Genomic DNA, 27,387 nt, shown 5'->3' on the forward strand with positions numbered 1-27,387 from the left:
TCACCCCCATGTCATCCAAGATGTCCATGTCTTTCTTTCTTCAGTCGAAAAGAAATTAAAGTTTTTGATGAAAACATTCCAGGATTTTTCTCCTTATAGTGGACTTCAATGGGCACCAAACAGTTGAAGGTCAAAATTAGTTTCACTGCAGCTTCAAATTGTTCAACACGATCCCAGATGAGAAATAAGGGTCTTATCTAGTGAAACCATTGCTCATTTTCTGAAAAAAAAATGAAAATTATATAAGTTTTAACCTTAAATGCTCATCTTGAACTAGCTCTCTTCTTCTTCTCCTCTATTAGAATTCCAGCAGTGTAGACACTGCTAAGTGTATTACTGCCCTCCACAGGTTAAAGTTTGAAATTGTTATATACTATTGAACTAGCATATTGAATATGAAAATTAGTTCAAACTTTGACCTGTGGAGGGCAGTAATACACTTAGCAGTGTCTACACTGCTGGAATTCTAATAGAGGAGAAGAAGAAGAGAGCTAGTTCAAGATGAGCATTTAAGGTTAAAACTTAAATAATTTTCAAATTTTTTCAGAAAATTAGTGATGGTTTCACTAGATAAGACCCTTGTTTCTCATCTGGGATCGTGTAGAACAATTTGAAGCTGCAGTGAAACTAATTTTGACCTTCAATCGTTTGGTGCCCATTCAAGTCTACTATAAGGAGAAAAATCCTGGAATGTTTTCATCAAAAACGTTAATTTCTTTTCGACTGAAGAAAGAAAGACATGGACATCTTGGATGACATGGGGGTGAGTAAATTATCAGGAAAAGTTTATTTAAAAGTGAACTAATCCTTTAAGTTTCATTTTGGTTCATTTTCACCAAATCATTGTTAGTTTTAGTTCCAGTTTCTTCAGTTTATATTTTTGTTTTAATATTTTAGGGCTGCCAAAATTAATGCTTTAACTCGTAACATTTAACTCGTAACACCTGTAAAGCAACATGTATAAAAACCAGTAGGACATTTAAAAAATATAGCATAATAATTAAACATAATAAAAAAAAATATGCAAACAACAAATAATCAACTCTTAGGACCATTGTATTATTGCATTTCTGACCTCAGTCATCCCTGAAAACAAAATTAATATGGTTAATATGAATAATATCTTTACTGTCAAATGCGCAAAAACAAACAAACAAAAAAAAAAAAAAACGTATGAGTGTTAATAATTTTTAATCTTTAATAAGAAATACAAATAGGAGTAGGCAATATGACCAAATTCTTATTTCACGATAGGACAATAGGACAACCAGCAATAGGACAAATACAATATAACAAAAAAATAAGAATTTAAAAAATTAGAGGGTTAGTTCTCCCAAAAATTCTGTCATTAATTACTCACTCTCATGTCACTCCAAACCTGTAAGACCTTTGTTCATCTTCGGAACACAAATTATGATATTTTAAATGAATTATTTGGATAAATTTGCATTATTGGCCAGCCCCTGCGTCAGCATCACACACATGCACCATGGTGCTCATGTGTACGTCGGCCGATACTGAGCCGGTGTTCTGACGTAAACACGGAAGCTCTGCACTGTGTCTACTACATCAACTGTGTAGGAGATTGACATGCAAGAGAAGAAATTGTTGAATAAAGTCATTATTTTTGTTTGTTTGTTGCTCACAAAAAGTATTCTCGTCACTTCATAACATTAAGGTTGAACCACTGTAGTCACATGGACTATTTTAACGATGCCTTTACTACCTTTCTGGGCCTTGAAAGTAGTAATTGTGTTGCAGTCTATTGGAGGCCAGATAGCTCACGGATTTCATAAAAAATATTTGTGTTCCGAACTGAATTCGTGATCGCATGCTGAGAGACGCGGCTTTCTGTGTTTACGCTGTGTGTTAGTCAGACACAGAACGTGCACCGCATCGAGTGGTGTCAATAGTGCTATATATTTATATACCGTGATATACAAGATATAGCAAAATCTCCAACGTTAGACATTTTATACCGTGGTAACGATATTTATCTTCATACCGCGCAGGCCTAACTACAAAGTATACAGTTCACAACACAAGTATAAGTTCATCAGAAAGCCCATTTTTAACACCCAATCTGTCAAGTACTAGATCTGACCACAGGGGGGAAAAAAATCAATAAAACAAAGTGACAACAAATTCAAACTTTTTAGCAGATAAACACTTAATATATAAATTATTTCACCACATCACGAGACACAGTCTTATGAAATGTCTTATTGCCTTAAATGCATGTCTCACTCTTTCAAGGCTTTGCATTGATTAAATACAAAATATTTGACATTAAATGCGCAAACTGTCTTTCAGTAGCTATTATTTATAACAACATGAACATGAGTTACATAATATTATCACATAATACAGTCAAATGGGAAACATTTTACAATACGGTAAAACATTTATTCATATATTTATATTTCAAAATTAAAAAGTTAAAAGTATTTGTTCTCACTTGCTTAATTCGTTCATGCAGTATGAACTAACAACAAAACAGCGTTTGTATAAAATATACAATATATAATAACATTACGTGTATAGGTAGAGCAACTCTATTAACTGTATAAGCTCCTCCCCTCACTTCCATGCTGGTCTGAAACTGCTGGCGCTGCACTTCTGCAGATGGATATATCTCGATTTATGAGGTAACATGATTGTATGGAGAGCTATTTTCCCACCATTCTCTGTGGCAGCACAATGATTGTAAAATAGATAAAGCATAAAATATACAAACTAAATGAATGTCATTTGCTTTTCAATCTGCCATGGCACTAAAATGGCTTCCTTCTTTGTTGGGTTGTGAAAATAAATATGAGAACTCGAAAGAGATATTAAATTGCACAAAGTGTCATTTTGATTCCAACTAAAGTCATTTGAACATCATATGTGTGATTTTTGGAGAAGGAACTTAACATAGGAAGACTTGAAGGCAGCATAAGTCGATGGATCCATCTGAACATAGACACTATTAATTCCTGTGAGGGTGGCAGGTGGCATGTTGTGATCGGTCATTCATTTCCGATTGTTTACGAACCTAAATCCTCCTGGTAAGGAAAATCCAGGTGCTGTGTTTTGCTATCTGCTGTTTTTCCCTCACAGTTATATCATTATTGGCACTTAAGCTTTCAGTGTATTCAATGGGCCTGATCATTAGCTAGCCAGTTTCTCTGAGAGATCGCATTCTATTAGCATTTAGATGAGGCAGTGATTTTAGTCTGCCTCAACATACCACTGAGCATATGCAGCTGCTGCCAGCACTTAGTCTATATAGATGTTTAGAGCTGCATAAGTGGGTGTACAACTGTGCTGCAAAATGAACACTTTATATATATTTATTATAGTATTAGATTTGCGGATATATTAATATAAATAGCTGTATGTGTAGCATCAAACACACAATACATTTTCTATACATGTCATGCATTAATCATTGTCAAACACTTTCAAAGAAGTCATGCTTTTTAAAAAAAAAAAAAAAAAACTTTAGACATTCATGATTGATGTTACTATTACACTGTTGTATTGTGAATATACTGTGCCATGTGTACATTTTCTTTCTGTTTTTTCAGACCCTTTGTTGTTGTAGTTTAATGTTAAAGGAATAGTTCACCCAAAAATGTAAGTTCTGTTATCATTTACTCACATTCATTTCACTCCAAACCTGTATGTCTTCTGTAGAACATAAAAAAGATTCCATGTTCTTACATTGGAAGTCAGTAGTCACCAAAACAGTTTGGTTACCTACGTTCTTCAAAATATCTTTGTGTTCAGCAGAAGAAAGAATGTTATACATGTTTGGAACTGCATGAGGGTGAGTAAATAATGACAGAATTTTCATTTTTAGGTGAACTGTCCCTGGATTACTCAGTTTCACATTGATCAGTTGTGCCATTTAGTGGTTTAATATTTCAGTATATTATCTGTTGTCCATGGCGATGCTGTATATCAGAGCTCATCTGTGTAACTGAAAGCAGCAGATGACTTCACTATTAGTATCACTGTATTATTGTTGCAGTGATTGTTTTGATTGTTTTGTTCATTGTTATTGTTTTTTTTTTCTTAGCTGAATCTTTCAAACAATATAGAGGTACAATGTCTATGTATGTATGTATTTATTTATTTGGTGAATAGCCAGTTTTTATCCCTTACATATAGACAGTGTATGACTCCACAAACTGATGCAGTTCTTGTCCAGTTTCAACAGCATAGCTAAAAGTGTTTCAATCATTAGAAGAACACCAAGTCTTAAAGGTGCCCTAGATTATGTTTTTAAAAGATGTAATATAAGTCTAAGGTGTCCCCTGAATGTGTCTGTGAAGTTTCAGCTCAAAATACCCCATAGATTTTTTGGATAAATTTTTTTAACTGCCTATTTTGGGGCATCATTATAAACGCGCCGATTTTATACTGCGGCCCCTTTAAATCCGTGCTCTCCGCCCACAGAGCTCGCGCTTGCCTTGAACAGTGCCTTAACAAAGTTTACACAGCTAATATAACCCTCAAAATGGATCTTTACAAAGTGTTCGTCATGCATGCGGCATGCATGCGTCGGATTATGTGAGTATTGTATACTGTTATATTGTTTACTTCTGATTTTGAATGAGTTTGATAGTGCTCCGTGGCTAACGGGTAATGCTACACTGTTGGAGAGATTTATAAAGAATGAAGTTGTGTTTATGCATTATACAGACTGCAAGTGTTTAAAAATGAAAATAGCGACGGCTCTCTTGTCTCCGTGAATACAGTAATAACCGATGGTAACTTTAACCACATTTAACAGTACATTAGCAACATGCTAACGAAACATTTAGAAAGACAATTTACAAATATCACTAAAAATATCATGTTATCATGGATCATGTCAGTTATTATTGCTCCATCTGCCATTTTTCGCTATTGTTCTTGCTTGCTTACCTAGTCTGTTGATTTGGTTGTGCACATCCAGACGTTAATACTGGCTGCCCTTGTCTAATGCCTTTTATAATGTTGGAAACGTGGGCTGGCATATGCAAATATTGGGGGCGTACACCCCGACTGTTACGTAACAGTCGGTGTTATGTTGAGATTCGCCTGTCCTTCGGAGGTCTTTTAAACAAATGAGATTTATATAAAAAGGAGGAAACAATGGAGTTTGAGACTCACTGTATGTCATTTCCATGTACTGAACTCTTGTTATTTAACTATGCCAAGGTAAATTCAATTTTTCATTCGAGGGCACCTTTAAGGTACAAAAAGAAAGATGGAGAAAGAATATGAGAATAAATGGTGGGAAAAATAAATGCTTGTTTTAAAGGGTTACCTTTGGGTATTACAGCTTACATGTAGCAGCTGGTCTGTGTGAGTTAAAGGGTTATTGATTTGGTTTCAAGAAGGGTGCGTGTGTGCGTGTGTGTTGTTCATCAGTGTGCATGGGTCAGATTTTGCCTGCATTCTGGGGACCAGCCAACAAAGAAAATGGTTTAATAGACATATTAAATTTAAAAGTTACTTGGTGTAACTAAATGTCGTCAGGTTGATGAAATCATATTAAATAATGTTTTTTTTTTTTCTGGAATTATCCTTCATTGCTCAGTGTGATAAGGCTGTAGCCTCTTTTAGCTTCTGTCACAGAGCTTGAGACATTTTCTGAATATTTCTGCTATGAAATTGTCCATAAACTATGGAAGCTTGTTTCCGCCACTAAATAAAAAAAATTAAATGGTAATTGCGACTTTTTATCTCACAATTCTTTTCTCAGAATTGCAAGATATAAAGTCGCAATTCTGACTTTTTTCCTCATAATTGTTTATATCTCACAATTCTGACTTTATAACATGAAAAAAGTCAGAATTGCAAGATTTAAACTCACAATTGAGAGTTATAAAGTCAGTACTTTTTTTCTCACAATTGCGAGTTTATATCACTCAATTCTGACTTATTAACACGCAATTCTCACTTTATAACTGTTTATATCTTGCAATTCTGGGAAAAAAAGTCAAAATTGTGAGATATAAACTCACAATTGCAAGAAAAAAGTCAGAATTGTGAGATAAAAAGTCGCAATTACTTTTTTTTTATTTTTGTTTCATGGCAGAAACAAGCTTCCATAATAAACAAAAATATGGCCATTGATTTTGCTATTCATTTCAGGGCCTTCTGTCTGTGTCATTTTCATCTAACAGGAGAAAATACTATTAAAGAAGCCTGGAAATAAATGTGATATTTCAGAGATTGAGACAGAAGAAGTTTGAGAGTGTTTTTGCTTTTAAATCATCTTGTGACATTTAGAAGGCATTACTTTGTTGTGGTAATCCGTTAACAAACACACCAGTATAGGTGTCGGAGATATTTGGTTTTAATATGAGAGCAGACATTTTCTGCCATTTTGTGAGCTTCTTTCAAACTTTTTCAATAGTTTTGGATCATCTGATTCTTCTGGAATCAGTGCTGGAGGATAACAGTAAGCTGTTTGGGACTCATATCATTAGATGGAGAGATGATGTCGAGATAGTAACAACCAGATTCAAGAGATTTCTGAGAGCTAGTCATCTGTGAAAAGCTAAATCCTTTTTTATATTCTGACATTAGCTCAAGAACGAGGCACACACTCTCTCAGCTTGACAGATCCAGGGATGATCTTTACTGTGGAGATGGAGCTGTCATTTATTCGGGGAAAGTATGTGGATCTGACGAGTTACTCTGAATAATGGATCCCAAAGTGGATTTATAGTAGTTGCACAAAATTATCCAAGGTGGAGGATCGTTGGAGGACAGCAGGTGTTTGAGATTCTTTTCTGTCAATAAGCCTTACAAGCACATGGTATCTTCACAGTGAGGCCTGTCCTTGAACAGACGACATGCATCATTGATATCTGCCATGTATTTGATGCTCTAAACCCTTTGGGAATAAATGAATAGCAATTACAATGCCTGCTGACAGGTCCGTGTATATTGTGTAAATGTAATTGCTCCATACTGCTCTGCAGAAATGCTTCAGGCCTCGATCCCTCTTTTCAGCTTGCTGTAAAAGCTTTACAACAAAGCACATGTTAATAGATGAACCACAGAGGGTTTTAAACCAAGTCATAGTCTCATCCTGGCATTGGCAACTTTGCTGGCTGAAGAAGGGCATTAAAAGAAGCATTTTAAAGTTAACACATAATGACTTTTAAATTATTACCAAAGTCCCTGTGTCAGCACTTGCAAAAGACTGCATAGCCTATAGTCAGCCTTGGTTTAGCTCTAATCAAATTGAGACTTTATTAGATGGTATGTCACCAACACAACGCCCGAACGAATTAGGGTTCAATTTCAAAACAAATGTCTTGTTTTATTAATGATTTTATAAGATTAATAAATGTATAAATATAGTAAGTAAAAAATAATAAATACTGCTTTTTTATGTTTACATAATGTATACTGTTTAAAATAATATGTTTTTATACATTTATATACAGTAATGCATGACATTTCAAATGAAATGCATGAAATATACTTCACTAAAAAAATTACAATTCTGACAAAGACAGTAGATGAAAAGACACTCTTTTGTAGGCTCGTTCTTGATCCTCTGAAAACTTATTACAGGTCAGCGCAGATTATCTTGACCCATTGTGGGTGTTTACTATCCCCTTTTGTGTTTAAGCTGCACAGTGTCTTACTGGTAAACAATCCCATGCATTTCTGCAGCATAGAGAACAGCTTCGCGCTAGCAGACAAGGGCACAGCAGCCTGTAACATTATATAGGTGTTGATAGGGTGTAGATGGCAGGGAAAAGGGGCTTATGCAAGCCTTTAAAATGAAAATTGTGATGTAAGGGAAGCCTATGTGAAGAAGGAGATCGATGACAATAGATTTTCTTCTCTCCAGTAGAACCTCCTGGGCTGTGGCTGCTGGGATGTCAGCAGGTCTGGTGCAATACTGATGGCTGGTAGTCTAAAGCCAGCGCTCATACTTCAGAACAAAGAGAAGGAAATGGCCATTTGAATAACAGAGAAACAGAGGCAGAAAGAGCTAGGGTGCTTTAGAGAGAAAGTCTGAGATGGAGAGAGAGAGAGAATTTGAGAGACTGAGATACAGAGGTAGAGACCAACGGTAGAGTAACGGAAATGACCTGGATTAACATTATTCATCCAGGTTATTCCCTTTAGCCTCTGGCAGCAGAGGTCTGATTGCTCACCACTACACTAGACATCATATTTATTTTCTTAAAAGAATTTAATCAGTATTGGGGGTAACGCATTACAAGTAACTCAAGTTACGTAATCAGATTGCTTTTTCCAAGTAACTAGTAAAGTAACGCATTACTTTTATATTTACAACAAAATATCTGAGTTACTTTTTCAAAAAAGTAACTCAAGATACTTTGTTTTCCCATTTATTAACTGACACCGCTCCTGTCCCCATGTTGTGAGAAATCAAGTGTAAACTTTGTGTGCGTTGTGTAAACATGATGGTTATACTAGACTACTGTAGTTCTAGACTAAATGTGAGCATACATTTACTCATCTCACTTGCACAAAAACAGATTCAGTATTCCTTAAAATGAATAAAAACAGCAAAAAACGAACTCAAAATATTTCACAGAATATTTTACATCCTATTCTTCTGGGACCCAGAATTGCAGCATAGCTGAGATGTTTGTGTTTTTGAGCTGTGCTCTCCACTGTACAGACGTGAATTTGCATTATCTTCACCCTAAGGCTTATTCATTTCTCTTTTAGTGTGAAAGAGCCTTTACATTTGCCAAAAAAGCCCAGTCCAAATGAGAAAAAGTAACGCAAAAGTAACTTACAGCATTACTTTCCATAAAAAGTAACTAACGCAATTAGTTACTTTTTTGGGGAGTAACACAAAATTGTAATGCATTACTTTTAAAAGTAACTTTCCTCAACACTGAATTTAATAAGTACTGAAGTTTCTTTTTTCCTCAAAGAAATAGTTGATCTCAGAATGAAAATTCTCTCATCATTTACTCAGCCTCATGTCATTCCTAAACCTGCATGCTGTTATTTTTCAGTGCATCACACAAGAACAATTTAAGAACAGCATTTTCCGGTACAATGGCAGTTTATAGTGACCAAAAACATAAAAGTAGTCCATATAATTTGGTTCCAATGTTTTAAGTCTTCTGAAGCCATATGATAGCATTGTGTGAAGAAAAATATAATTATACTACTGGATCATTGAGTTAAACCAAAGTCCCTTTCAAGGAAAGTCTGTTTGCTTGGCGGCCATATTTGCAACAGCTCTGAGCCACTATTTCTGGCATCCAAGACCACGTCTTATCTACTTGAATGGGTTAATCCTGAAATCTCAAAAACTCAAAAACAATCCTAACTTTACAAATCGGCAACTGGCTCTTTTATTTAGAAGGACCATATTTCACCATATTCTTTTTTTTTTAAATATCATTTTTGTGTGCACTGTAAAAAACAATAAGTAAAATTTACTTAAAGGGTTAGTTCACCCAAAAATGAAAACAATGTCATTTATTACTCACCCTCATGCCGTTCCACACCCGTAAGACCTTCGTTAATCTTCGGAACACAAATTAAGATATTTTAGTTAAAATACGATGGCTCAGTGAGGCCTCCATAGGGAGCAATGACACTTCCTCTCTCAAGATCCATTAATGTACTATAAACATTTAAATCGGTTCATATGAGTACAGTGGTTCAATATTAATATTATAAAGCGACGAGAATATTTTTTGTGTGCCAAAAAAACAAAATAACGACTTATTTAGTGATGGCCAATTTCAAAACACTGCTTCAGAAAGCTTCGGAGTGTTATGATTCTTCTGTGTCGAATCATGATTCGGATCACGTGTCAAACCGCCAAACTGCTGAAATCACGTGACTTTGGCGCTCCGAACCGCTGATTCGACACGCTGATTCATAATGCTCCGAAGCTTCATGAAGCAGTGTTTTGAAATCGGCCAAATTTAAATATGTTTTTAGTACCTTTATGGATCTTGAGAGAGGAAGTGTCATTGCTCCCTATGCAGGCCTCACGGAGCCATCGGATTTCAACAAAAATATCTTAATTTGCATTCCGAAGATTAACGGAGGTCTTACGGTTGTGGAGCGGCATGAGGGTGAGTAATAAATGACAGAATTTTCATTTTTGGGTGAATTAACCCTTTAATTTTTCTTTCGCAAGTTTTTGCACACAAATTTTTTTAGTAAATTTCAAATATGAAATTAAGTAACTCTACTTAACTAAGATAAGTAAAATTAACAAAGAAAATAAGTAATTTTAACTTGGTAATTTCTACTTTATGGAAGTTTCTTTTGCAATACATTTTACTCAAACAATATAACACTGAATTAAACCATGCTTTTAAAGTGTATGCTTTACTTAAAAACATCTAAGTAAATAATATAATAGATATATCTTCATATTAGAAATAACACGGCACCTGAACACAGAGACCTCAGTACTTGGTACACAATACACAATGACGGTAACATTCGATGGATCGTTTTGAGTGTGAATGTGGCATTTTGAGTAGAAAATGAACTCCAAATATCACAAAATGGCAATTTACTAAACATAACCACAAAAGCAATGATAAAACAGTGTAAAAACAGCTGGAAAACAGCGAAAAATCGACCTCATTAAGTAGTTTTACTTCATTTTATAATGTTGATATTTACGCTTTAATTTCTACAAGCTTAAATTGAGTACTAATATAGAATTTACTTAGTTTTTTTAATTCTTGCCTGAACTAACTTTTTCATGTAAAAATTACATGTTTTTTCAGTAGTATTTACTTCACCATAAAATCATTTTTTACAGTGTGGGAAAACATGAGGGTAAGTAAATGATGACAGAATTGATTTTTTTGGTGCAAAAATGTCTTTGAATCTGCTGTTAGTGATTTTAGCCATTTTGCTAAGTTTCAGCATTTTTGCTAAGATGCCAGCTAAACTGAAGGATCAATAATGAGTCACAGGCATAGAGCGTTTTTTAGTGTGTAGTATTCAAACAAATCACTGAAAGAACCTTTTATGTTCTGCATTTAAACGAGGTATACAATATAACTTCTCATTGCTAAATATACATATAATCCATATGTGCAATGCGTTACTTGACACTAGTCAGATGTTGTTTATGTGAGATACAGTGGAATATCCAACATGAAAATCCCTATCGAATTCTGTTTCTGTGATCTGAATGTCTTTCAGCACCACAGACAGCAGCAAATCCTCAGGCTGTGTTCCAGAGGCAGAGTTTGCGAACGCGATCCCTGACATTCATGAATAATCATCATATTAATCCAAACAAGGTTTAGTAGGTCTCTTAATTTCAGCAGAAGTCACCTGGAGCTTTGGGGAGATTATTGATGACACTGAGAATGATTCCCTTTTCTGTCATGCACCTATTCATTTCCTTTCTTTGTCATGCAAAGCGAAAAGAGCTTTACAACAGGTTTTTAGATATTTTCACTAGCAAGAATCTCTCATCAAGGAAACTGTAACAGCAGGTTTTGAAACAAACAGGAAGATAAACAAGAAGTACAAGGAGTCTGCCAGTATTGGAAACAGGCAAAATATGACACTAGTTTGATGAACAGATGAAAAAAGGGCTTGTAATAAAGTTCTGTATATGAATTCATGCATTAAATCAGACATTGTAAGTTTCTAAAGGCCTCATAGCATAAAAACAATTGGTAAAGCCTATAGTGTGATAAAAGGTGCGTCTATTGTCTGGTTTCACTGCTAGCCTTTGCCAAGAAGCACAGCTTGTTTTCCTGCTCTCCTTGAAAAACTATATTCTCCCATGGGAGCCTGAGTCAGACAGTAGTCACTCTTCACTCCAAGCGCAGCACTCCTTTGAAGACATAAATAGGCTATGTGTTTACCTCTATCTGCAGCACTGAGCTGATGCATAGCAATCTATGGTGCTAGTTGTAAAAAATATATTTAATAATATTACTGTTTTACTCTGTTTTTGATCAAATAAATGCAGGCTTGGTGAGCTTAAGAGATTTCTTTCAAAAACATAACAAAATCTTGTTGACCCCAAACCATCATGTCAGTCATGTATGTTGTATGTCATTTTGTCATAAAGGTATCATAATTGTTTACCATATAGCTCATTCTATTTCAGGTCTTCTTCAGCCATGTAATCCCTTTGTAAGAGGAACATACCAAAATTTTGATATTTACCGAAAATCTTGACATCTGCTCTAGCTCTCCTTGGAACACCAGTTATGATGTCCGATTTGTGAACTAATCATTCTTTTTTTTAAATGAATGAATGTGAATCTCAGTGAATCTTTTCTGATCTGAATGACACATTGATTCAGTGATTTAGTCAGTTAACAGTCCACTGAAGGGAAATTTTTTCAGTGATTAACAATTAAGTTTCGGTATGTACGTAACACAAAGCTATTATATGACTTCAGGAGACTTGGAATATAGGGCACAAGTTATATGGAAGTCATTTTTTAAGCCTGACAACATCAGTCCTCATTCACTAATTTTGTAGTTAAAAAATATATTTTAAAATTCACCCTTTGTGTTCCAAAATAAATAAATAAATAAATACAATTTAAAAAGTCATACACAGCAAAATCACCAGAGTTAAATTAACTCTGCTTGCAGTACATATGGTCCCTCTCTAAATAGTGTCAAGTAACACTTAACCAGAGTTAAAGTTAATGAGATAATTAAGTGATGATTGAGCGTTAGTGATGAACACCTGCTGTTAACAAGCAGAATCACTGAAGAAAAGAGAAACACAAGAACTACAACTGACTTCAGCCACAGATGAAATCAACTGAAAATAAAAGACATTATATTTCTCAAGATCTCAGTAGAGGATTATCTTTTCTTCAGTGATTCTGCTTGTTAACAGCAGGTGTTCATCACTAATGCTCATTCATCACTTAATTAATCGCTTAATGATCTCATTAACTTTAACTCTGCTTCATTGTTGCTTTAACACTATTTAGAGAGGGACAATATGTACTCTGAGCATGACAAAAAATAATTATGACAAAAATGGAATTTTAGTTGAACTTTCCCTTTTACACCAAAACAGGCTCAGACACCAATGGTTTGGTAAAGAACGGCATTTTATTGCTGCCTGTGTTTGCTATTTACAGTACAGTTGGCTATTAAGTCTTTTTTGACAGAGCCAAGCATGTCATGGTGTCTTGACAAGGACCATTTTCCCCCTGTAATCAAAGGCCAGTGATGGATGGATGGCAAGAGCATTTCTCAGCTGACCTATCCTGTCCACCTCCTCCTCGTCCTTTTCATTCTCCTTGTAGTCTTTCTCAGGCAGCCTCCACGATGGAGCCATTATGCTGACACCAGTGCCTACATTCTGTCCTTCTGTGCTCATAATGCAGGTCTGCAGGGGTGGAGAGGGGATTTTAGCCACACTGCTCTGTCGGCATGCGGCACGGCCGCTGCCATTTGACAGGATTTGGCTGGAAAATTAGACCCTGCTTCCGCCCCAGATGGCAGCTTTTATCAAAATGGCTTTGAGGGTACAGCTTTGTAAGGGAGAGACAGAAAAAGATAGTGACGGAAGTCTATGAATAAGTGTTAAAGGGATAGTTCACTTCATTTGCTCACATTTGCTTGTCATTCCAAACCTACTTGTGTTATGATTACAGCTTAATAATTATACAGTATATTTGAAATATACACCAGTCAGTTAGATTTTAAAGAGATAGTTCACCCAAAAATGAAAATTTGATGTTTATCTGCTTACCCCCAGGGCATTCAAGATGTAGGTGACTTTGTTTCTTCAGTAGAACACAAATGATGATTTTAACTCCGACCGTTGCCGTCTGTCAGTCGTATAATGCATGTCAATGGCAACACAATCTATAAGAGTCAAAAAAACATGCACAGACAAATCCAAATTAAACCCTGCAGCTCGTGACGACACATTGATGTCCTAAGACACAAAACGTTCGGTTTGTGCGAGAAAGCGAGAAATCGATTTTTTACCTCTGAAACACCTCCAACTGCCTTCAGCATCCTGTTGGTAAAGTCAGAAGAAGCATTCTGATGATGGAAGTGATCTCTGACGCTTATACTTCAATGAGTGCGAGACATCACTTCTAGAGCGCGTTCAGACCTCACTAACCGGATTCATTTTTGGGTGAACTATCCCTTTAAAGGGGACATATTATGCCACTTTTATAAAATGTAAAATAAGTCTCTGATGTCCCAAGAGTGTTTATGTGAAGTTTTAGCTCAAAATACCCCACAGATGATTTTTTATAGCATGTTATATTTGTCATTTTTTGAGGTTGAGTAAAGTTTTTGTGTGTGTCCCTTTAAATGCAAATGAGCTGCTGCTCTCAAGAAGAGGGCGGAGTTTCAAGAGCTTGTGTTAGCAGCACCGAATACCTCACGCAGACTCACGTAAAATGTTAGAAACTGTTCAGCCTTTTATGTTCAAAACGGAGTTGGACAATGATGGAGAGACTCAAGAAGATGTGACAACATGTAGAATGCAACAGGACGTTTCTGAACAGTTGGTTGCTTAATTTATGTAGCTGATGTGGAGTTAACTATCTTAAAGTCATTGATTAGCATATTCTGTCATGATAATCTATAAAATGCTCATGTAGGAACTGTTGTAAGATGCCTACAGAGCCACAGAATATATGCTGCATGAAGTTAGAACAGGTATAGTTTTGTTTAATTATGGCTATAACTTGTCATGTTGTCATCTTGCTTTTATGCCATGCTATTGCTTTGTTACGAACTGTATTGCAATATCATGGCCTCACCCCTTTGTTGCATGTTCTCGGGGGCAGGTTTTATGTAAATTTTAGGGTTAGTGATGTCACCAACCCAGGAAGAAGCTTGTTGTAGTCCCTACCAGCCGTTTGTTGTAGTCCTTAAACAGAGAATTCTTTAAAAGAAAACATCTCCCTTTGCTTTGAACTTTGAGCATCCTAACTTTGCAGATGTTGTTTATGCTCTAACAGCAACACACTAAAGTTAAAAAGTGAAATCATAATCAACCACCACTTTAAAGAGTTAGTTCACCCAAAAATGAAAATTCTGTCATTAATTACTCACCCTCATGTCGATCCAAACCTTTAAGACCTTCGTTCATCTTTGGAACACAAATTAAGATATTTTGGATGAAATCTAAGAGCTCTCTGACCCCTCCATAGACAGCAATTTAATCACCACTGTCAAGGTAATTATGAGAATACTTTTTGTGCCCAAAAACAAAACACAAATAAAGACTTTGATCAAAAGTGACAATGTTAAAAAAGATTTCTGTTTCAAATAAATGCTTTTCAATTGAACTTTATTTTCATTAAGGAATCCTGAAAAAATTTATCATGGTTTCCACAAAAATAGGACCATCTTCAACATTAATAATAATAATAAATGTTTCTTGAGCACCAAATAAGCATATTAGAATGATTTATTAAGGATCATGTGACACTGAAGACTGGAGTAATGGTTGAGAATTCAGGATCCATAAAAGGAATAAATTACATTTTATATTATATTGTATGCATATTATTAATATATAATTATATTAAGCTATTTTAAATTATAATATTTCACAATTATACAGTTTATACTGTATTTTTGATCAAATAAATGCAGCCTGTGTGATTTAAGTACTATTTTTCATTGTATGTAAATGAGCAGCATCCACAGTCTGGAACATTTTTGTGTCCCTATTGTGTTCCTCCGAAGAAAGAACAGGTTTTGTAAAACATGAGAGTCAGAGATGACAGAACTTTTATTTTTGGGAGTATTCCTTCAAAATGCAGAGAAAGCATGCACATATTTCGTCTTCCTCTCAATTTTTCCATCTGTCCATAGAGCTGAATCCTCTTACACTACTTATCACTGTGGATTTACCAGTAGCTGTTGAACTGCATTTGAAAGAGCAGCATCTGCCAGCAAGATGTCAAAAAGATGTCAAATTGTGCAAACAACTCCTCGTCATTTCATTTTTCCCATTTCCCTCAACAACTGATGCTATATTACTCATTAACCGTAAGCCTCAAAGCCTTTATTTCCTTGGGAGCTCTCTATTGGTTAAATAAAGATGTTCTCATCTCTCTCAGTTGATCATAGCTGATGGGAATTTTCTCCTCATTGTGTTTGGAGCAGGTGCGGAAAATAGGGTGTGACGACGTCACTTCACATCAGATCTGATTTTTGTTTGTCTCGGTCCGTCTGGAAGACGCATGTCCCTTAGGAAATAGACAAATTTATAGGACATTTCTACAATTAGGTGTATAAATTACTGCCAAAGTCACCCAAGTCTGTGGGGGACATGTGAGGTGTCATTATCAGTCTTATCTAATGAAAAACATCTGCTCGTGTAGAAGCACCCCCACAGGAGAACAAGTGACACTGTCAGGAGGAGAGGAAAGACGGAGAGTCTGCTCTGCATCACATGTCTCGGATGGGACGCCCCTGTTTCTCCTCCTCCCTCTTCAGAGTGTGCCAGAGCAGTGGCACTGTTGATTGAATCAGCCTCTTTGTGAGCTGGTGCTCAGTAATCATGGCACGCAAATCAACTCTCGGCTCCAAACAGAGTCAAAGTGTGAGACATGCCAGTGAAAATGAGCTTCCTGTTTTTCCTTAAACACTAGATGTCAAAGACATGTGTCAATCAAACTCTCAGCTGTCTTTTTTCACTTATGATGTGTGACCATTTACTAGAAATTGTAGTGACTAGAAGACACAGTTGCGTATATGTGTATGTGTGTGTCTTTAAAGGGATAGTTCACCCAAAAATGAAAATTATCCCATGATTTACTCGCCCTCAAGCTATCCTAGGTTTATATGACGCAGGATGTAGGAGTAGCGTAACCTTAGACGCCTCTCACGGTTCAAACAAACAGGGCTGGGCAACAAACTCATGCTTCTCTTCTCTTATATCAAAATCCTCTGACATTTATTTCATTTCTCATTTTAGACTTCTAATTCGTGATGAGTGTTTTGTTTTGCTCTATCCTCTGCGCTTCTGCATCCGTCAATACTTCATGCGTTGCTTCAGAGGTCTGCAAATCGATGCGTATGGGCGTCTTCCATATGGTGCGTCGATGCGTATGGGCTGGAAGCTAGTTATTATAATTAATAAAGTTTTAAATATGAATATTTTTCTCACAAAAACCCATTGCTTCTCTTCAGGAAGCTTTTATTAACCCCCTGGAGCCGTCTTTTATGATGGATGGATGCATTTATTTGGGCTACAAAATGTGGCCCCCATTCACTGCCATTATAATGCTTGGAAGAGCCAGAATATTTTTAAATATAGCTGATTGTTTTCATCTGAAAGATGATAGTCATATACACCTAGGATGGTTTGAGGGTGAGTAAATTATGGGATAAATTTCATTTTTGGGTGAACTAACCCTTTAATACAATGTGCTTTTCTTATTCAGTTTGCAACATTAGAAACAATATTAATCATACTATTTTATTAACAAAATGCTTAATTTTATTTAGCAGGTGAGGACAGATTGACGTGTTCTATGTGTGCAGTCGTGATGTTCTTATTCATCTCTTTGTTTTTCTCTTCTAGTTTTGTGCCTGAGAGATATTCTTCACCCCACAACAGTCGGTAAGTGTCTCTTAAAATGAGAATGCTCTCTGTGCATATGGCAATTATGACAGATGGATGTATCCCTTGTTTGAGCATCATAGTCAGACCTTCTTTTAAATTATAAGGAATGGTTTTCAAACATGATAAAATGCTATGGTAGGTGAAGTTTGTTAAAGATGTGGAAATTACAGGAAGTGGAACTGATCTGAGAGAAATTCAACAGATAATGGCATGGGAAATGAAGTGTTCTTCTACTCTGGTTCATAGATCTGTTAAACATATATGCCACTTACAGAAAGTTGCACTTAATATGTATTTATGGATTGATTACGATTGTTCACTGTTTTTTTGCTCACCAAGGCTGTATTTATTTGATCAAAAATACAGTAAAAACAGTGATATTGTGAAATATTATTACAATTTAAAAGAACTGTTTTCTGTTTTAATATATTATAAAATGTAATTTATTGCTGTGATGGCAGCTGAATTTTCAGCATCTTCAGTGTCACATGTTCCTTCAGAAATCATTCTAATATGCTGATTTGGTGCTCAAGTAACATTTCTTATTATTATCAATGACGAAAACAGTTGTGCTGCTTAATATTTTTGTGGAAACTGTAATACTTTTTTTCAGGATTCTATAATATATATATATATATATATATATATATATATATATATATATATATATATATATATATATATATATATAATATAAATGTGCATTCAATTTATAAATGTTTGGAGCCAAGAAAGAAAAAGAAACTGAAAGAAATTTATATATATATATATATATATATATATATATATATATATATATATATACAGTACAGTCCAAAAGTTTGGAACCACTAAGATTTTTAATGTTTTTAAAAGAAGTTTCGTCTGCTTACCAAGGCTACATTTATTTAATTAAAAATACAGTATTAAAATATATATATATATATATATATATATATATATATATATATATATATATATATGTGTGTGTGTGACATTTCAAGCAGATCGATGTTTGTCTGCCTGTAAGGTCGATTTTATAAATGTTATACAAGACTTTTTCAAGCCATCATTCAACAATCATCTTGACGAATTTCCCTTTAGTTAAAAATGACACTTACATTTAGGGGTGGGCGATATGGCAAAAATATCATATCACTATTTTTTTCAGGAAAATCACGATTCACGATTTTTATCACGATTCTTCATGTTGTTTTTACTATTTTGCAAGTGACTAAGCATTACAGCCAAACTAATTTCCCTATTTTAAAAACAAAGCCTTACAAAATAACAAAATATAAAATAAAATTAAAAATGGCAGACATTTAGGCCAAAGTGGCGAAGATAAAAATGTCATTGTTTTTTATCTGTAATTTGTTATTATTTGTTAACACTATTATTTGTTATACTTCACTGTATAAATTATACATTGATTCTTATTAGTTAGATAGTTACCACCCCAAAATCTGCCATCATTTACTCTGTCAAGTTGTTTTAAACCCTAATGAGTTTCTTTCTTTTGTTGAAAATAAAAGTGATTTTAAAGAATGTAACCAGACAGTTGCTGGTCCACAGTGACTATGTTTTTCCTACCATGGAAGTCAATAGTATTAACTATTATTAACTGATAGTATTAACTGAGGCGCTGTTTGACAGGCTTTAGTGCCTGTGCACTTCGAGTGAACGCGCTCTGAAAAACGCATGTCAGAGCAGCGTATCAGAACGCGAAAGGAAAGTTTAACCGGCAAGGCAAGGCGCTGGAACTGCAACTGATAGAAAGCACTGTAGCACGATACTATGATATTTCTTCAGAAGCAGATCGTGGAGACATTTTAATCGTCCACGATCAAAAATCGTTATATCGCACACCCCTACTTACATTTTAATTCTAATGAAAAAATTATACTTATAAAATTGCAATTCTGCATTCTGTTTGATACCTCAATTCAAATCGAGTTGATTAATTGGAACTTAAAAAGCATTCTCAAATCAATTCTGAGTAGCTTACAACCAAGAATAACACTCATCTGTTGTCTGTATTTAACTTCATTCTGTAAGTGTTCAACTGCTCAAGCTACTGTTGACATGCCTGGCCTTGTACCATATAATAAGGAGTGAGGATGCAATAAGAGTTGTGGGGGAGGGGCCAGCACATGCTAATCTATGCTCAGAGGACCTGTGTTGGCGATGGGGTTGGTGTAGGGTTGCAGTATCGTGGGAAATGTCTTTGAAGATGTAATGGGGTGCAGGAAGGATCACAGAGAGGTACGGCTGTCCAAACACCTCACTTCTCATCATGTATTCATCATCTTTACTCAAAAATATTTCATGAGTATATGTGAAGGAAAAATGCATTCTTTTAGCACTGTGGCTTTTTTTGTTTGAGTGCTTTAGAAAAGGGCAGAGATGGAGACCTGTACTGGTTTACTCGAGGCAGCATAGGGCGGGGTCAGACTGAGGAGGCTCTTTGTGAAGGCAAAAGAGGATTGAGTCTTCTGTTGCGTCTCTTCTTCCGTCTGTCAACGAAGGGAGATCATAGAGGTTGAATGGATGATTTCTGAGCAAAGACAATTCACAGTCTCTTTGGATGGGAGGGGGAGGGGCATGAATTTTAATTTTAGGGCAACAATTTATCTAAATCTTGTTGTAGTCGAGGGAAGTTTTAGACTATGACTATTTAAGTTATAAGAAATATATTGTTTTTGATTATTATTGATGTGTTTAGTGTTAATTTTAAGAGTCATTTTTATATAGGTTTTTTTTTTTTTTTGTATATAGACTATGATAATTTAGGTTTTTGTTCATGTATTTCTGACCCGTGCTGGCAAAATGAGTAGGAATGCACATGGGCTAATTTCGAGCTATAGGCAAAACAAGTGAAAAATGTAAATTTAGGTCGAAATTGAGGTTTTCACAAAAATTAGTTCATTAAGCCCTCGTCTAGCGATCCCAATGCTCCAAATAGCAATTAAACATCTAAAAGTATCTTTATTTGTATGTTTTCTGAGAAGAGTACTTTTCCTTTGACCATGAAAAATGCTGGTAACGTTTTAAAGGTGCCCTAGATTCAAAAATTGAATTTACCTTGGCATAGTTAAATAACAAGAGTTCAGTACATGGAAAAGACATACAGTGAGTCTCAAACTCCTTTGTTTCCTCCTTCTTATATAAATCTCATTTGTTTAAAAGACCTCCGAAGAACAGGCGAATCTCAACATAACACCGACTGTTACGTAACAGTCGGGGTGTACGCCCCCAATATTTGCATATGCCAGCCCATGATCCCAACATTATGAAAGGCATTAGACAGAACGTCTGGATGTGCACAGGTGAATCAACAGACTAGGTAAGCAAGCAAGGACAATAGCAAAAAATGGCAGATGGAGTAATAATAACTGACATGATTCATGATAACATGATATTTTTAGTGATATTTGTAAATTGTCTTTCTAAATGTTTCATTAGCATGTTGCTAATGTACTGTTAAATGTGGTTAAAGTTACCATCGTTTCTTACTGTATTCACAGAGACAAGAGCCGTCGCTATTTTCATTTTTAAAAACGTGCAGTCTGTATAATTCATAAACACAACTTCATTCTTTATAAATCTCTCCAACAGTGTAGCATTAGCCGCTAGCCACGGAGCATAGCCTCAAACTCATTCAGAATCAAATGTAAACATCAAAATAAACACTGTACTTACGCGATTAGACATGCTGCATGACGAACACTTTGTAAAGATCCATTTTGAGGGTTATATTAGCTGTTTGAATTTTTTTATGTTGTTTAAGGCAAGCGCAAGCTCTTGGGGCGTGGAGCACGGGATTTAAAGGGCCACACACCCTGAATCGGCTCATTTCTAATGATGCCCCAAAATAGGCAGTTAAAAAAATGAATAAAAAAAAATCTATGGGGTATTTTGAGCTGAAACTTCACAGACACATTCAGGGGACACCTTAGACTTATATTACATCTTTTAAAAAAAGTTCTAGGGCACCTTTAAAGCACAGAATTCCAACTTTGTTAATATTCATAGCGAATTCTCGATGGCATGAGTCTGAACCAATGAAATGTGATTTTCAAACTCATGCTCATGCTGCTAAACAAAATGATCTTACTCACGCTGACTGACAGATCCGAAGCTCGCGCACAAGAGCGCCTCAGACCAAGTGGTACTCACTGCAGAGTCTATGATGGCCAGCTCCTCGGACAGCACGCGATCCTGATAAACACATTAACACAGAATTAAGGCCCCGACATGCTTCAAGTGAAGTTCTTTTTCATTCTTCGTTCAGCGGTAAAACGAAGTTCGAAATACGTGAGCAGCGATATACTGTGATCAAACATCTGACGCCACCCACACTGCCGAGAGTGACGGTTAGAGGAATATGTAAATATGTGCTGTGTCCTTTACTCTCAATAACAAAATAAACACAACAAAATTGAGAAACTATTTTTTAATAAAGCATAAGAAAAGCATCTGATCATGGCAACGTGTTTGCACAAGCTCTGCAATTCAGAACTCCAGTAAAGTCACGTCGCGTTTATATTATAACAATCGTTTATAACAATCGTTTATATTATTAAAATCAAGCAGTTTTACCGTATTAGACATGGAAAACAGTGTCAGTCTTTCATTTCATCAGAAGTACAACTTTCTACTATAAAGCAGCTAAGCAGCTCTCCAGTGTTCATGTTTTCACTCGCGAATGTCTGATTTCTATGGACTCAAGAGGAGAAATGAAATTTAAAATAGATTTTCAGAGTGAAAGAAGGCGGATCCTCAGCGCACACCTACCTTACGTAATGGCAATGGACCAGAAAGTTCGCTTTGGCAAGCTGTTTCGAACTTCCAAAACTCCAAACAAACTTCGTTTCGGCCTGATTTTGTTCGAAATGATGTCACTTAAGTTCATTCTTCAATTTTATTTGAAGTATATCAGGGCCTTTACAGTATTTAAAAAAATCTGTCTTGGCGAGTATTCACGCAAACATTATCAGTTATGTCTTAAAGGTGCCATAGAACGTCTTTTTAAAAGATGTAATATAAGTCTAAGGTGTCCCCTGAATGTGTATGTGAAGTTTCAGCTCAAAATACCCCATAGATTTTTTTTTATTAATTTTTAAACTGCCTATTTTGGGGCATCATTAAATATGCGCCGATTTAGGCTGCGGCCCCTTTAAATGCTCACGCTCCCCGCCCACGGAGCTCGCGCTTGCCTTAAACAGTGCATGAACAAAGTTTACACAGCTAATATAACCCTCAAAATGGATCTTTACAAAGTGTTCGTCATGCAACATGTCTAATCACGTAAGTATGGTGTTTATTTGGATGTTTACATTTGATTCTGAATGAGTTTGATAGTATGCTCCGTGGCTAAAGCTAACATTACACACTGTTGGAGAGATTAATAAAGAATGAAGTTGTGTTTATGAATTATACAGACTGCAAGTGTTTAAAACTGAAAATAGCGACGGCTCTTGTCTCCGTGAATACAGTAAGAAACGATGGTAACTTTAACCACATTTAACAGTACATTAGCAACATGCTAACAAAACATTTAGAAAGACAATTTACAAATATCAATAAAAATATCATGTTATCATGGATCATGTCAGTTATTATTGCTTCATCTGCCATTTTTCGCTATTGTCCTTGCTTGCTTACCTAGTCTGATGATTCAGCTGTGCACATCCAGACGTTAATACTGGCTGCCCTTGTGTAATACCTTGAACATGAGCTGGCATATGCAAATATTGGGGGCGTACATATTAATGATCCCGACTGTTACGTAACAGTCGGTGTTATGTTGAGATTCGCCTGTTCTTCGGAGGTCTTTTAAACAAATGAGATTTATATAAGAAGGAGGAAACAATGGAGTTTGAAACTCAACGTATGTATTTTCCATGTACTGAACTCTTGTTATTCAACTATGCCGAGGTAAATTCAATTTTCAATTCGATGGCACCTTTAAGTGAACTGCTGGGGAAAAACATATGATGTGTAACATTATATTAAATCCTTTTGGTACAGTAGGTCTTAGTATATAGGCGGTCTGTTTCATTAATGTTAATCAAACAATTGTGGAATCATGGAAAAAAGTTGAATATATATTTTTTTCCTATAGATATGGGTTTTGACTTGGTTTGTGCCAAATTTGGTGTTATTACCAGGGATTTTAAGGTATGGCTGCTAGATGATTTTGTTTTGTAACCTTCAGAAAACTTGATTTTTCTCAAAATTCACTTTGCTCTATCGAGCTTCAAACAGGTCAACATTTTGAAGGTTTTTTCATAGAGAATGTGAAGAGATAGAGATTTTGAAAATTTGCTCATTGCGAACCATTAAAACACTGTGATGATTTTGGTTCCAACATGCCATTCAATAGAAGTCAAACCTGAAGTAAATGTAAAATTCCTGGTTCATTTTGATAGGGCATAATCTAAAAATGATTCAGTGAGGTAACTCAGTTGTGAACTCAGTGACGATTCAGTAGAAGCTTTGAACTTTTCCTCCGAGTCTGATCTGATTCAAACCATTTACTCATGAATGAGTTTGCAGATGCTTTGTGAATCTGTTGACGGACTCATTAAAATGATCTAGTTCATAAGAGTCATTTTTTGAAATGGACTTCATGGAAACACTGGCGTGTACTCTGATGATTGGATGATATCTGATGAATCGGCATTTGGATGCTCACAAGTTTTTTAGATTTTTATATTCGAATTTTTGATTTTTCAGTTGGAGCAGAAAGTGTTTCTCATACTCCATGTTCTTATGCCACTGTATGTACCTTGAAATGTTATTTGTTCTTGTTGATTGTAAATTAGTGGTACTGTTTTGCAGAACACTGATTCTGTTGCTTTCCGTTGGATTTCTCTGGGCTTGTACATTATTCAGAGCAAAGCGTCAGTAGGTGGGGAAATGTAGCATTTGATGAAATGTGTTACTGCCCTTGGTCTTACAAATCAAGCAATAATAGAAGAATTTGCATACAGATAGAGACAAAAATGCAAAACGTGCTGGTGTGTCCCGCTGTGCTGCCTCGTGCCCTTTCTGCCATATTTTCTGATGGATGGAAATTGAAAATGGAGGCATGCAGGCTGCCCTCCTCCGAAGACTTTCATTGAAAAAAGACAATACTGTAACAGTGGTTCAGTAGATTAGTGTTTTATATTTTAATTTGGGGAGGGAATTTGTCTAATGGAATGGTTTTGTGTATTGACATTCTGTTTCCATTTTCTTGTCTTGTCTAGTTGTTGTTCTCAGGTTTGTCTTTAGTCATGTGTTACGTTCAAGTTCTCCTGGGCAGTTATGAGTTTGGAAATAGTAGTAATGACAAGATGTGCATTCAAGTGAATTTAATAAAATGGATTCACTGAACAATTTTATATTTTTCTCTCACTTTTTCACCTCCAGGCAGGAAGCTTTTCAAGCACTAATGCAAAATGATGAAGAGCAAATGATGCACTCTATGTATTTTACAATTTTGCATTATTGCTGTTCTTCACTTCCTTAGTTACTCAGACAAGCTTCATAGAACACCATTTTGGAATGAACTAGAGATTTCTGTGAGTTGTGTGATTTTCTATAAAATGTTCTCATAAAGTGGTAAAATATGATTAGATATCATTCTTAAGATGGAACGATATTAGAAAACATTTTTAATGTGCTGTTTTTCTGACTTTGGCAGTAATTTGTAACTTGTAACTGTGGTGACTTTAACGTTTGAACTTCTAAACATTTATTTGGATATTTGGAAAAGAATACTGCTTGTATCTTCTCTGGATACGTTGAATGACTCATATAACAATTTTGCTTTTAAAATTGTCCAAACACACAGATCCTGTTGTATAGACCAGCTTTTCTAATACAAGTCTGAGAAAATGGTAGATGTTAAGGTAGGATTGGTCAGTCTGGGTTTAAAGAAAGTATTGATTTTCTCACTGGTAATTGTGACTTTAGGTGATGTGTGCTCAACTCGTAAATACAATCCTTCTGACATGACTGAAAGCACCAAATGGTCCTGTTGATTTATTCTCTTCAGTCAATTCTTCTGTTCTTGTTATCTTTATCATGTTTCCCTTGTTCATTGTCAGTTCTTTTCCTATTTAGGCTGCATTATGTTCAGTGAAACTTATTATCCTTTGTAAACAATAAAACTGCGTAAAACTCTTGCTGGCGAGAGTAAACATTACACCTAAATGCGCTGCTGTTGTTAATGGATTACATTATATTAACCTAATGAAATGAAAACATCTTCCTATCCTCATGAAACATCTGTTCAACACGGCCTATTGTAACTGGTGCAAACTGGTTGTGACTGAAACAACCTCAAGGGGGATTTTGGTTGGACAGACACATTTTTCCTCTCTCATTTCAGTTTCTTTGCAGTGTGTTCTGTGATTGGGTTTGGCCAAGCTCATGATTGATCAAGTGCAAAAGAGGATTAGTGGATGGATGCAGAGAGAAGGGATTCAATTCAGACTGCACTTGCTGCGCTTATGGCAGTTAGCCGTCCTGCCGAATGCTTTGAAAGAGCAAGATAGTGTTGTGATTCACCCTAAGATCTAAGCCAAGGCTCATAATCTTCTTCGGATACTTTCAATCCGTCAACATCAAACTGACAGAGCACCCAGAAGGACGGCAGCCATGTTGGACCTCATCACACACCAGCCCGCTGTTTATAACAGTGGGGTTGACTTTTTTTTGTTGTATTATTTAGACCAGTGACTGTATGAGTTTTTGTAAAAAAGTCTTTAAAAGCTTCAGAAAGGGTGTTAAAAAAAAAAAAAAAAGAAAAGAAAAGAAAAAAAAAGATCTGGCTATTTAATGAACAGGAGCCATGAAAAGCCTCAGTGTAAACTGATGTTACGCTCCCCGCAGTGATGATAGGCTCTTAATCCGTGCATTTGGTGCAGAGCAGTCAGACTGAATGTGGAGAGAACGAGAAGTTTCTGTTGCTTTGCCGTCACACATATGCTTTCAAATGCATACAGAATCAATTCAGATGCTGTAGGATGGCTTATTACTGGTGCCTTAAAGAGAAACATACTCTCAGCTGCCTGCTTGATATGTCATTTTGTTATACTTAAAGATAATTCACCTTAAAACAACATCCGTAGATGCATGAAATAGGCAGATGATCTCTGTGTATCAGATCTAGATGCTATTCATGTTGCGATCTAGTGCAAATTGTGTGCGGGTGAGTGTTTACAAAAATATACAGTGTGTGCTCAGGCAGACTATCATATTTCTTTTGTTATCTTTTTGTTAGTCATTTAGGCAATTTAGTTTAATTCGGAACACAAATGTTGTTGCAAATGAATCCAGTTCTCTGGTATTATATGAGCAAACAGAAAAATAATTTGATATTTTGGATACAAAATCTAACCCCTTGTAAGCTTTTCAAAGTTGTTGATGCCAGGGCCCATCAAATATGATGATTGTGAGGAGCCCACTTCCTAAAGTATAATGGTGAAATGGCACAATAGTATTAATGTAAGGACATGTTGTTTCCAAAATTAAATTATTGGCTTTTGTATTTTAATTGTTCTATTAAAAATTATTAAAGGTCCCGTTTTTCGTGTTTTTTTTGTGTGCAATATAACGTGTTCATGTTTCGCGTGTAAAAAAACACAGTATTTTTCACATAATTTACTTATCTGTATACCGCTGTTTCCACTGTCATAAAAACGGGCTGATGACTTCCTTGTTCTATGAAGTCCCTCCTTCAGAAATACGTAACGAGTTCTGATTGTGCCAGCGGTTCCTGTGTTGTGATTCGACAGCAGCTTAGCGCTCCTTGCCCGGAAAGGTCACGCCTCTTATCATAA

At 35.7% G+C, this 27,387-nt stretch overlaps 1 protein-coding gene across 5 annotated transcripts in view; it reads left to right on the plus strand.

Moving 5' to 3' along the window:
* Positions 1-27,387, plus strand: part of apba2b (amyloid beta (A4) precursor protein-binding, family A, member 2b) — a 98,215-nt gene that overhangs the window by 11,041 nt on the left and 59,787 nt on the right. For 4 of the 5 annotated variants that reach the window (XM_048184343.1, XM_048184342.1, XM_048184346.1 and 1 more), the window contains exon 2: positions 17,531-17,569. The exons of the other annotated variant lie outside the window; for it this stretch is intronic. The gene's annotated coding sequence lies outside the window, so the exon portion shown is untranslated. The remainder of the gene's footprint in view (positions 1-17,530; positions 17,570-27,387) is intronic. 5 annotated transcript variants of the gene reach the window in all.

This window comes from Megalobrama amblycephala, linkage group LG3 (assembly GCF_018812025.1).
Source record: "Megalobrama amblycephala isolate DHTTF-2021 linkage group LG3, ASM1881202v1, whole genome shotgun sequence".
NCBI classification, from domain to species: Eukaryota; Metazoa; Chordata; class Actinopteri; order Cypriniformes; family Xenocyprididae; genus Megalobrama; species Megalobrama amblycephala.